Source organism: Ovis aries, chromosome 13 (genome assembly GCF_016772045.2).
Source record: "Ovis aries strain OAR_USU_Benz2616 breed Rambouillet chromosome 13, ARS-UI_Ramb_v3.0, whole genome shotgun sequence".
NCBI lineage: Eukaryota > Metazoa > Chordata > Mammalia > Artiodactyla > Bovidae > Ovis > Ovis aries.
Window position 1 is genome coordinate 34,370,458 of NC_056066.1, and position 9,785 is coordinate 34,380,242.

A 9,785-nucleotide genomic window follows, 5' to 3' on the forward strand; every position below is an offset into this window, starting at 1 on the left:
TCCTGGGAAGCAACAAGCCCAAGCAGGAGAATTGGAGAGGAGAAAGTGAGGTGCGTCCTAGCAACCCCTCCCTTCACCACTGATCCCTTCACCACTGATCCCTTCAAAAAGCAAGGGAAGAGGAGATAAAGGGAACACCGTGGGTGGGAGTGGGGTAAGAAAAGGGGGTTTCTAGCCTAAGCGCCTGTAGGGATGGACTTGAGGGAGTGAAAAGGCAGGAAATTGCCAATAAGTGATAAATTCCAAACAGCACTAGGTCTTCACTATCCACCAATCACTGTCAGTGTGGGCAAACCATGTGGTTTTTTTTTTTTTTTTCCCTTAGCGATAAGAAGAAATAATATACAAACGGTCACAGTTCAGAACTTGTGGATTCTTCCTGAGAAATGTCAAAAACAAGTTAATGAAGCTTTAATTCTCGGAGAGATTAGCCTGCAGAGCTGGCCTGGCCTCTATCTTTCTTTAACACGGCTTGTCTGCACTGATAACGTGGGCTAATCGCATGTGGGGTGGGGGGTACGTTTGTGCTTTTCTCGCTGCCTTTTTTTTTCAGGTGTTTGTTTTGTCTCCCCCAAAGCTGGCACAGGAAATTGTCTTTTGTCTCCAGGAGTCTTTCTGTCTGTCATTGCTATAGAAATTTCCCTGGGTATCATAACATGGTCCATGGGATGCCCTGATGCCAGCCCTGCGTCTTTGCCACTCTCGAATGTCCAAAGGGCTCTGAATGATGAGGATGCCTGTTCTTTTCTGCTCTGCTCGAACATGGCTTGTCCCACTAATATTTAACTATGGAAATGTCCAAACATACTGCGACAGAGAGAGGATATTTTAATGGACACCTACCACCTTGATTCTATCAATACAATGAATGTTTTCCCGTACTTGCCTTATGCCATATCTGTCCAATTGTGTATCTGCCCACCAAACTTTCTCGTTTTAAATGAAGCACTGCCAAGTGAACTAGAGTCATCAGTACATGCATGCTGAGCCGCTCAGTTGTGTCTGACTCTTTGTGACCCCATGGACTGTGGCCCACCAAGTTCCTCTGTCTATGGAATTCTCCAGGCAAGAATATTGGAGTGGGTTGCCATTTCCTTCTCCAGGGGATCTTCCAGACCCAGGGATTGAACCAGAGTCTCCTGCATTGCAGGCAGATTCCACTGTACATACGTACCATATCTTCTTTATCCATTCCTCTGTCAATGGACTAATGTTTCTGACTTGGTTGCTGGGACAGAGATCCTTTTTGAAAGAGAAGCAGCAGGGTGAGGTGTCCGAGGCCAGTCTTTGGGGTGAGACAGAGTGGAGAAGTCCTCAAAAAAGCATCGGTTTCAAAGCTTCAGGAAGTTATCATTGAGAAACTTCTAAATAGGAACTTGGGCACAATGGGAAGAAGAGACCCAGAACATCCTGTCAATTTCACATGCTCATTTACTAGATAATTTCCAGACACACTGGAAATTATGTATAAGACCAATTATGAAAAATATGTATAGGACCACTCTTATTTTAACTATTTTAACTGAGGGAGGAGCTTTTAGTCTCATTTGTGCTATGGAACTGCCAACTCAGGGCAGATAAGATCGAGGCTGAGTCCTCTGGGAGACACTCCCCCTCCTGGTGCCCACACTCAGGACCCCACAGGTGGCCAGTGAGGGTAGAAGAACGCTGGATGCCACCCGCCTGCCAATGGGCCTTGGTTCCCCCGCAAGATGAGTACCAGCAGGAGTGGCCTGGCAGGGGCCCTGAGGGGGTGCCTGGTGGGTCCTGGGGAGCCAAGGGTGGCTGGGGAGCCACTGACCAACAGCCCTCCATGGGCTGAGGCCTCCAGGAACCTCTACTCCTGTGTGCCATCCGACTTCATTTATAAAACACAAATTCCAAGCTAAAATTTAATAATCAAAATCATTCTAGGAAGAGCCTTAAAACCCAAATGTGGGGCCCTTCTGAGCACAGGGCCCTGGGCACCTGTACTGCTGGCTGGCCTGTGAGACAGCCCGGCCACTTAGGGGCACTTGATCAGAGCAGGGGTCCCCCAGCACCCACCACCATACTTGCCCTCTCAGCTTGGCCCAGTCCCTGCTCAGCCTCTAGAAGAGTTGGAATTGCAAGCCTTGGGTTCAGCCTCTACAAGGCAGGCATAGTCTCACACCTGTGAGTCTTCAGAGTCTGGCCAGGCACTGGCCAGAGTCTCACAGGCTGCGACAATGTCTGCTGTGTTTAATTGGCTCCCACACAAGAGGGCTCCAGCTTGTCCTGTCTCTCTGATCCCTTGGTGGGTGGATACCCTCTCCTTCCTGGATCTGCCTACCTGGGCCAGGCCTGGAGTTAGCCTGAGAACCCCGAGGCAAACCAGCCTGTATGCTTCATGGATGAGGAGCTTTAGTCTGTGTTTTCCCGAAAAGGGGAGATTAGGGCTTATCTAGCAGTTTTAGGGGGAGCCCAGTTAAGAGGGCTTCTATCATGGTGGCAAACCTGGCTATAAAAGAAGTAATGAAGGGAATTCCTTGGGGGTCCAGTAGTTAAAACTCAGTGCTTTCAGGGCTGTGGGCCCAGATTCGATTCCTGGTCAAGGAACTAAGATTCCCCAAGTCGTGAGGTACAGTCAAAATTTTTTCTAAAGTTAAAAAAATAATAATAAAAAAGAAAGTAGTGGAAAAAGAGGGTGGGAGGTGGGGGGGTATTTCTGACCCAGCGTCCATACAAGCAGCAGACACACAGCTACAGGTTGTTTTTTGTTTGTTTTTTTTTTGCCAGACCACTCCAGTTGCACATCAGGTTATCATGGAACCATTTCCATGAAGCAAGTTTTCCAATGAGGCAGGGATGTTTGTCCAAGAGAACCACTCTCCTTGCACATAGGTAGGTTGGTGACATTGCCTTGGTGACCCCCTAGCTGTGACCAGCACACTTCCGTATGCTCCTCTCATCCCTGAACTTGCTAGATCCCACCTCCTAGCTTCTCTACTTGGAAGGAAACCCACAGGGTCGGGACAGAATTTTCTGGAGTGACTCTAGTATAGTTTGCTTCTCCAGCAAACTATACTGGTCAGTGCTTGGTGGAAAGGTAGCCCAGGATTATCTTGGTTTGAGTTTGAACCTGAGTGTGTTCTGAACCCCCATAAGGGCCTCTTCATCCCGTACGCAAAGAACCCCCAACAATATTTCCGTCTGAACATGGAAGCCTTCTGTTCCCAATCCTGCCCCCACCTACCTGTCAGGTCCCCTCCACCCCACCCCCTACAACCTCACGAAGCACTCTTCCTCCTCCAGACACATGACAAGTTAGTTACCTTTAATTTCTTAGAAAAGAAATCTTTTCCCAGGAGTTACTGCCCGACAGAGTCTGATGTGTGCTTCAGGTAGGCTGCCTTCTCTTAGCAGGATGTTTCTCTTGATGTTCGTGCCTTGGCACCTCCAATATCCAATACTCATGAAATATTGGTAGTTTCACTTCCTAGGGAGAGGGAATTTTGCTGTCTTCTCTCCGCTCCCACGACTTCCCCTTACTCTCATCCCTCTTCACCTCTCATCTGGACCACTGCCAAGGCTCTCAGCTGATTTCTTTGCCTCTAGACTCTCCTCTCTCCGACCCTTTGTTTAAGAGACTCCAGATACAAGTTCGATCATGTCACTTTCCTATTTGAAATCCGTTACAACATATCCCCAAAGCGCACAGGATGAAGCCAGAGTTCCTCAACCTGGCACACGAGGCCCTGTAAGATCTAGCCTTGCTTTATCTCTGCAATCGTGTGTCTGAAGCACAAACCACCTGTCTCAACAGGTCCCCCCACCCTGATAGTAATCAACTTCACTCATCCTCTGAGATGGTTTCCAGCATTCATGTTCTTTGTTTATTTTTTAATTGCTTTACAATGTTTAGCAATGTTTAATTGCTTTACAATGTTAAAGAAAATTGCTTTACAATGTTTTAATGGTTTCTGTCCTACAACACACAAATCAGCCATAAGTATACATATATCCCCTCCCTGTTGAGCCTCTCTCCCCTCTTCCCAACCCCCCTTCCCCAGGTCATCACAGAGCGCCCGGCTGGGCTCCCTGTGTTATAGCGACATCTCACTGGCCATCCTTTTTTACCCATGGTAGTAAATATATATATAGTATGATATAGACATACCCATACATGTCTATGCTACTGTCTCCACTTGTCCCACTCTCTCCTTCCCCCACTGTGTGCACAAGTCCATTCTCTACGTCAGCATCTCCATTCCTTCCCTGCAAATAGATTCATCAATATCATTTTTCTAGATCCCATATATATGCAGTAAAATATGATATATCTTCCTTTTCTGAGGAGCCTCCCGCCTATGCCCCTCTGTGCTCAGCCGGGACTGTGCCATGCTCCGAGTCCCCAGCCAGCTGTCTGTCATAGCACCCATCACAGCCACTGTAACTGCTTTTCTTTCTCTCCTAAGAGATGGTGAATAATCTCTTGTGTCAAGGGCACATTGTGGTAAATACTCAGATTAAAGCTCTTATGAAGAAATATGCATGGAAATGTTGATTGGGACACAATCAGATATTTGAAGACAACCCCAAAATACATATTTCTTAATCTGGCAAGTGGTTTATTTTGAGAAAATTGTTAAGTCGAAATTTTTGTTTTTAAAGAGCTTATGTATTGTAAATTAACTATAGTTTACTTCCCCCCAAAATAAAGAACTTATATATAAAAAGTCCCAGAACTATTTTTAAAAACAGATTCACTGCAGTCTATCTCACAGCTTCAGATGTGTGCCAATTGAAAGAACCACAGTGCTGGGAAGTGCTTCTCTAAAAGTGAAAGTGAAAGTCGCTCAGTAGTGTCCAACTCTTTGCAAACCCATGGAGGAGGCTGCCAGGCTTCTCTGTCCATGGAATTCTCCAGGCTAGAATACTGGAGTGGCTAGCCTTTCCCTTCTGTAGAGGATCTTTCCGACCTAGAGATTAAACCCAGGTCTCCAGCATTGTTGGCAGATTCTTTACCAGCTGAGCCACCAGGGAAGCCCTCACCTTCTAAGGATGTCCAGCAAATTCTCTTTGATGGATTTGTTGCTGTTCAGTTGCTCAGTCATGTCCAAGTCTTTGAGACCCCATGGACTGCAGCATGCCAAGCTTCCCTGTCCTTCACTGTCTCCCAGAGTTTACTCAAACTCATGTCCATTGGCTTGGTGATGCCATCCAATCAGTTCATCCTCTGTCATCCCTTTCTCCTCCTGCCTTCAATCTTTCCCAGCATCAGAGTCTTTTTCAAGAGAGTCAGCTCTTCATATCAGGTGGTCAAAGTATTGGAGCTTCAGCTTCAGCATTAGTCCTTCCAATGAATATTTAGGGTTGATTTCTTTTAGGATTGACTGGTTTGATCTCCTTGCAGTCCAAGGGACTCTCAAGAGTCTTCTCCAGTACCACAGTTCAAAAGCATCAGTTCTTCAGTGCTCAGCCTTCTATAGACACGACTGAGTGACTCTCACTTTCTCACATCTGTACATTTAGAAAAACCATAGTTTTGACTAGACGGACCTTTGTCGGCAAAGTAATGTCTCTGCTTTTTAATACGTTGTCTAGGTTTGTCATATCTTTTCTTCTAAGGAGCAAGCGTCTTTTAATTGCATGGCTGCAGTCACCATCGGCAGTGATTTTGTAGCCCAAGAAAATAGAGTTTGTTACTATTTCCATTTTTGCCCCATCTATTTGCCACGAAGTGATGGGACCAGATGCCATGATCTTTATTTTTTGAATGCTGAGTTTTAGGCCAGTTTTTTCACTCTCCCCTTTCACCTTCATCAAGAGGCTCTTTAGTTCCTCTTCACTGGATAGATGCAGGAAAAAATGAACCAGGAGAGGTGGAACATGATTCTCCAGCCTCCTTATCAGTGCAGGGGAAGGAAGACTGGGGACCCTTCTGAGGGTCAGAAATAGAAAAGTCCTGGACTTCCCTGGTGGTCCAGTGGTTAAGCATCTGCCTGGCCATGCAGGGGACACGGGTTCAGTCGCGGCCCCGGAAGACCCCACACATCTTGGGACAACTAATCCGGTGTGCCACTACTACTGAAGCTGGCATGCCTTAGAGCATGTACTCTGCAACAAGATGAGAAGTCTCCACTCACCACAACTAGAAGAAGCCCATGCGCAGCAAGGAAAACCCAGCACAACCTAAAAAATAAAAATTAAAAAAAAAAATCTTTCTGTGGTAAAAGCATGAAAATTTGGGCAAACCCAGATGCAGCACTGTTTTGCCGGGGAAGCCTTAGTGACTGTCAACCTTCCAAGAAGGATGACTCTGTAGGAGTGGGTAGAATTATGTTGTAGTCCTAGAATAGGGCAGCAAAGTTCCTCTGTGGAGCGAAAGTCACTGTGCTGAGATGAGGGAGTCTGTTGGCACAGGACAGAATGTTCCAGCACAGGGATAGCTATGTCAAAGCACTGGTTATGAAATGAGGGGGTGGGGAGCAGTCCTCTTCTATGCGGAAAAGCTCATTACCTGCAGCGCTAGGCAAAAGGCCACCATGAAAGCTGCCTTACTGAGTCTGGGGTTCCACAGCCTGAGTTTTCCCTGTTAACCAGCATTCTGAGGAATCTTCCTATGACCAGGAATCTCCAAGGCTGGTGGAGGCAAGACAAGCTGGCCAGAGACAGGAGGCTGGCTCCTGCCCTGCAGGCTGCCGGCAGAGTTGGGATGCCAGCTGTTGTCGCCTCATCCATGCCCAGGAGGCATCCGGCATGACTCACAAGGCCTATTTGAAGGAGGTGACCTGTGCGCAGGATTCCTGGGACTCTTGAGGGACAGCTTGAGCTCACTGCTTCCTTCTCCTGCAGTTGCAGGCTAAGAAAAGCCAAGTCTGCAACCACTGCTGGGGCTCCCCAAGAAAGCATTCTCCCGTCCTCTGCTGTCCTTCCCGCCTCCCGCATCCTCTGGTTTCGACTGTGTTTTACAAACACCAGGACAGTGACTTGCCAGAACCCCAAGGTCAGAGGCTATGGAAGCTGCTCCCACCTGCAGCTGTGGGTCTGGGAATAAACGTGAGGTCCAGAGGCAGTTCTGGTTCTGGTTCTGGTTAGGGTTAGGGTTAGGCAGAGTGCTTCCTGCCACAGTGGAGTGGGAACCAACCCCTCTGGATTTGCCCAAGCTTTCCTGGCTTTAGCACTGAAAAACTTTATCTTGGGAAGCCCCTGGGTCCTGGGCAAATGGGGGTAATGTGTCTCCCTCCGTTCAAGCCCCTGGGGCTGTATGTTGCTCTCCCCACCCCCACCCTCTCTTCCTGCCCAAATAGTTGTGCTTGTCCTCAGATGATGAGCCACCCCTCACTTGTAGGCTTAGTGCCTTAATGGAACTGGTAGTAGGTTCCTCTTTGCACCAGCTGTGAGAAATCTTGGCGTCTGCCCAGTGGTCTCTCCCTAACAAATACATAGAGGATCAGTTGATGCCTTCAGCGCCATCATCTTTCTCCTGCAGCTGCTGGGTTTTGATTTCCATTCGCCTTATTTTACCATTTATTGTACCATGTCCACTCTTCTGTTTGATGGTCTGCAGCTTTGTAACCATTTAAAATTCTTTTTGAAAGGCCTCCAAATCGTTAGGCTTCTTTCAGACCTCTAGCAGGAGGTCTTTCCTAGCCGCTCCTGGCACTTCTTTGAATTCCCCAGCCCTGGCTGAGAGGCACAGTTATAATAAAATCCATTTTGTTGGACATATGGGGAAAAAATGACTTTTTTAAGTGTCTGTTGCTACATATAGAGCTATTTTCAAAAATGTCTGAGCTTATAAAAGATCCTAAATGTCCACTGATGTACAAATGAATGGAAAAAATGAAGCATATATATGTATAAAATAGATATATAATGGAATATTACTCAGCCATGAAAAGGGAAACCCTGACATTTGCAACATGGATGGACCTTGAGAGCATTGTGCTAAGTGAGAGAAGTCAGATAGAGAAAGACAAATTCCATATGATCTCACTTACACATGGAATCTAAGTAACAACAAAAGCAATAATAATGATAATAAAAAATAATAATAAAAAGCATAAAAACAAGCTCATAGATACATGGAACAGATTGGTGATTGCCAGAGGCAGGGTTGGGCGAGCTATGGGGGGCAAAATGGGTGAAGGGAATCAAAAGATATAAACTTCCAGCTATAAAATAAGTAAGTCCAGGGGATGCAATGTACTATGGGATGATTGCAGTTAATCATACTGTTTTCTATATTTGGAAGTTGCTAAGGGAATGGTTCTTAAAAGCTCTCACCACAAGAAAATAAAAAAAGATTTGTAACTGTGTGTGAAGAGAGATGCTAAATAGATTTATTATAGTGATCATCACAATATATACAAATATGGAGTCATTATGTTTTACGCCTGAAAATAATATAATGTTATATATCAATCAGATCTTGATAAAAATAGATAAAATATAATGTAAAAATAAAAAAAAAGAAAGGACACCTAGTCCTCCAACAGTGCTCATATTCTGGACATGCCTAGGAATTCATTTTGTCATAGCAGAAAGGTGAATTGAGTCCAGCTGTTACCCCAGGCTGTTACTGGTGGGGTTTCTGTGTGCTGATTCCTCTCCATTTGGAAGACAGCAGCTCTCTCCACATGGGGAATTCCAAGTACAGAACTACTGTTTAGGTTTCTTGGGTTGGGCCAAACGGAAACTATCCCAGGTGGGCTCCGTGAACACCAGGCTGGATCTGGGTGGCCACTGGGGTTGGTCTGACTTTGATTGAGGTGTGAGGAACATAATTCCACCAGCCACAATATGGCTTCAAGAATGGGCCTTCCAGACTTCCCTGGTGGTTGAGTGGTTACCCTGATGCTGGGAAAGATTGAGGGCAGGAGGAGAAGGGGACGACAGAGGATGAGATGGTTGGATGGCATCACCGACTCAATGGACATGGGTTTGGGTGGACTGCGGGAGTTGGTGATGGACAGGGAGGCCTGGTGTGCTGTGGTTCAAGGAGTCGCAAAGAGTTGGACACGACTGAGCGACTGAACTGAACTGAACTGAGTGGTTAAGTAATCACCTTGAAACGCAGGGGACACGGGTTGGTCCCAAAGCAAGATCCCACATGTCGCAGAGCAGTGAAGCCCGTGCCCAACAGCTACTGAAGCCGGCGGTTCCTAGAGCCTGTGCTCCACCACAAGAGAAGCCCGCACGGCAACAAAGAGCAGCCCCAGCTTGAGGCAATTAAAGAAAGCTGAGCGCAGCAACAAAGATCCAGTGCAGTCAAAAATAAAACAAATACTTTGAAAAAAGAATGGGCCTTCCAGTCACAGTGTCTGTTTACAGTTCTTTGCCCCTGACTGTTCTGACTCTCAGTCTGAGAGGTTCTCCTGGGCAAATGAGCTTCTCCCTTTGGTTCTTGCAGAATGAATCCAGGCACCAAAGCGAAAGTGAAAGTTGCTCAGTTGAGTCCGACTCTTTGTGACCCCATGGACTATAGCCCACTAGGCTCCTCAGTCTATGGGATTCTCCAGGCAAGAGTGCTGGAGTGGGTAGCCATGCCCTTCTCCAGGGGATCTTCCTAACCCAGGGGTTGAACCCAGGTCTCCCGCATTTCAGGCGGATTCTTTACCATCTGAGCCACAAACGAAGCCCAAGAATACCAGAGTGGGTAGCCTATCCCTTCTCCAGGGGATCTTCCTGACCCAGGGATCAACCCTCCAGGAACCAAGAGGGAGAGGAATTCAACATCTCTCATCCGAGTAGGATTTGAATATGTGATGAGTGAATCTTGGAAAAATCACTTAGAAAATGTGTCCCAGGTCTGTTAGCGG

The 9,785-nt window shown here is 46.7% G+C and overlaps 1 long non-coding RNA gene across 1 annotated transcript; it reads right to left on the reverse strand.

Moving 5' to 3' along the window:
- Positions 1-3,828: 3,828 nt before the first annotated feature.
- On the reverse strand, positions 3,829-6,730 carry LOC132657552 (uncharacterized). The gene is made up of 2 exons (XR_009595908.1): positions 6,482-6,730; positions 3,829-6,153 (listed from the first exon to the last, which is right to left on the reverse strand). It is a non-coding gene; the product is annotated as an uncharacterized LOC132657552 (long non-coding RNA).
- Positions 6,731-9,785: the final 3,055 nt, after the last annotated feature.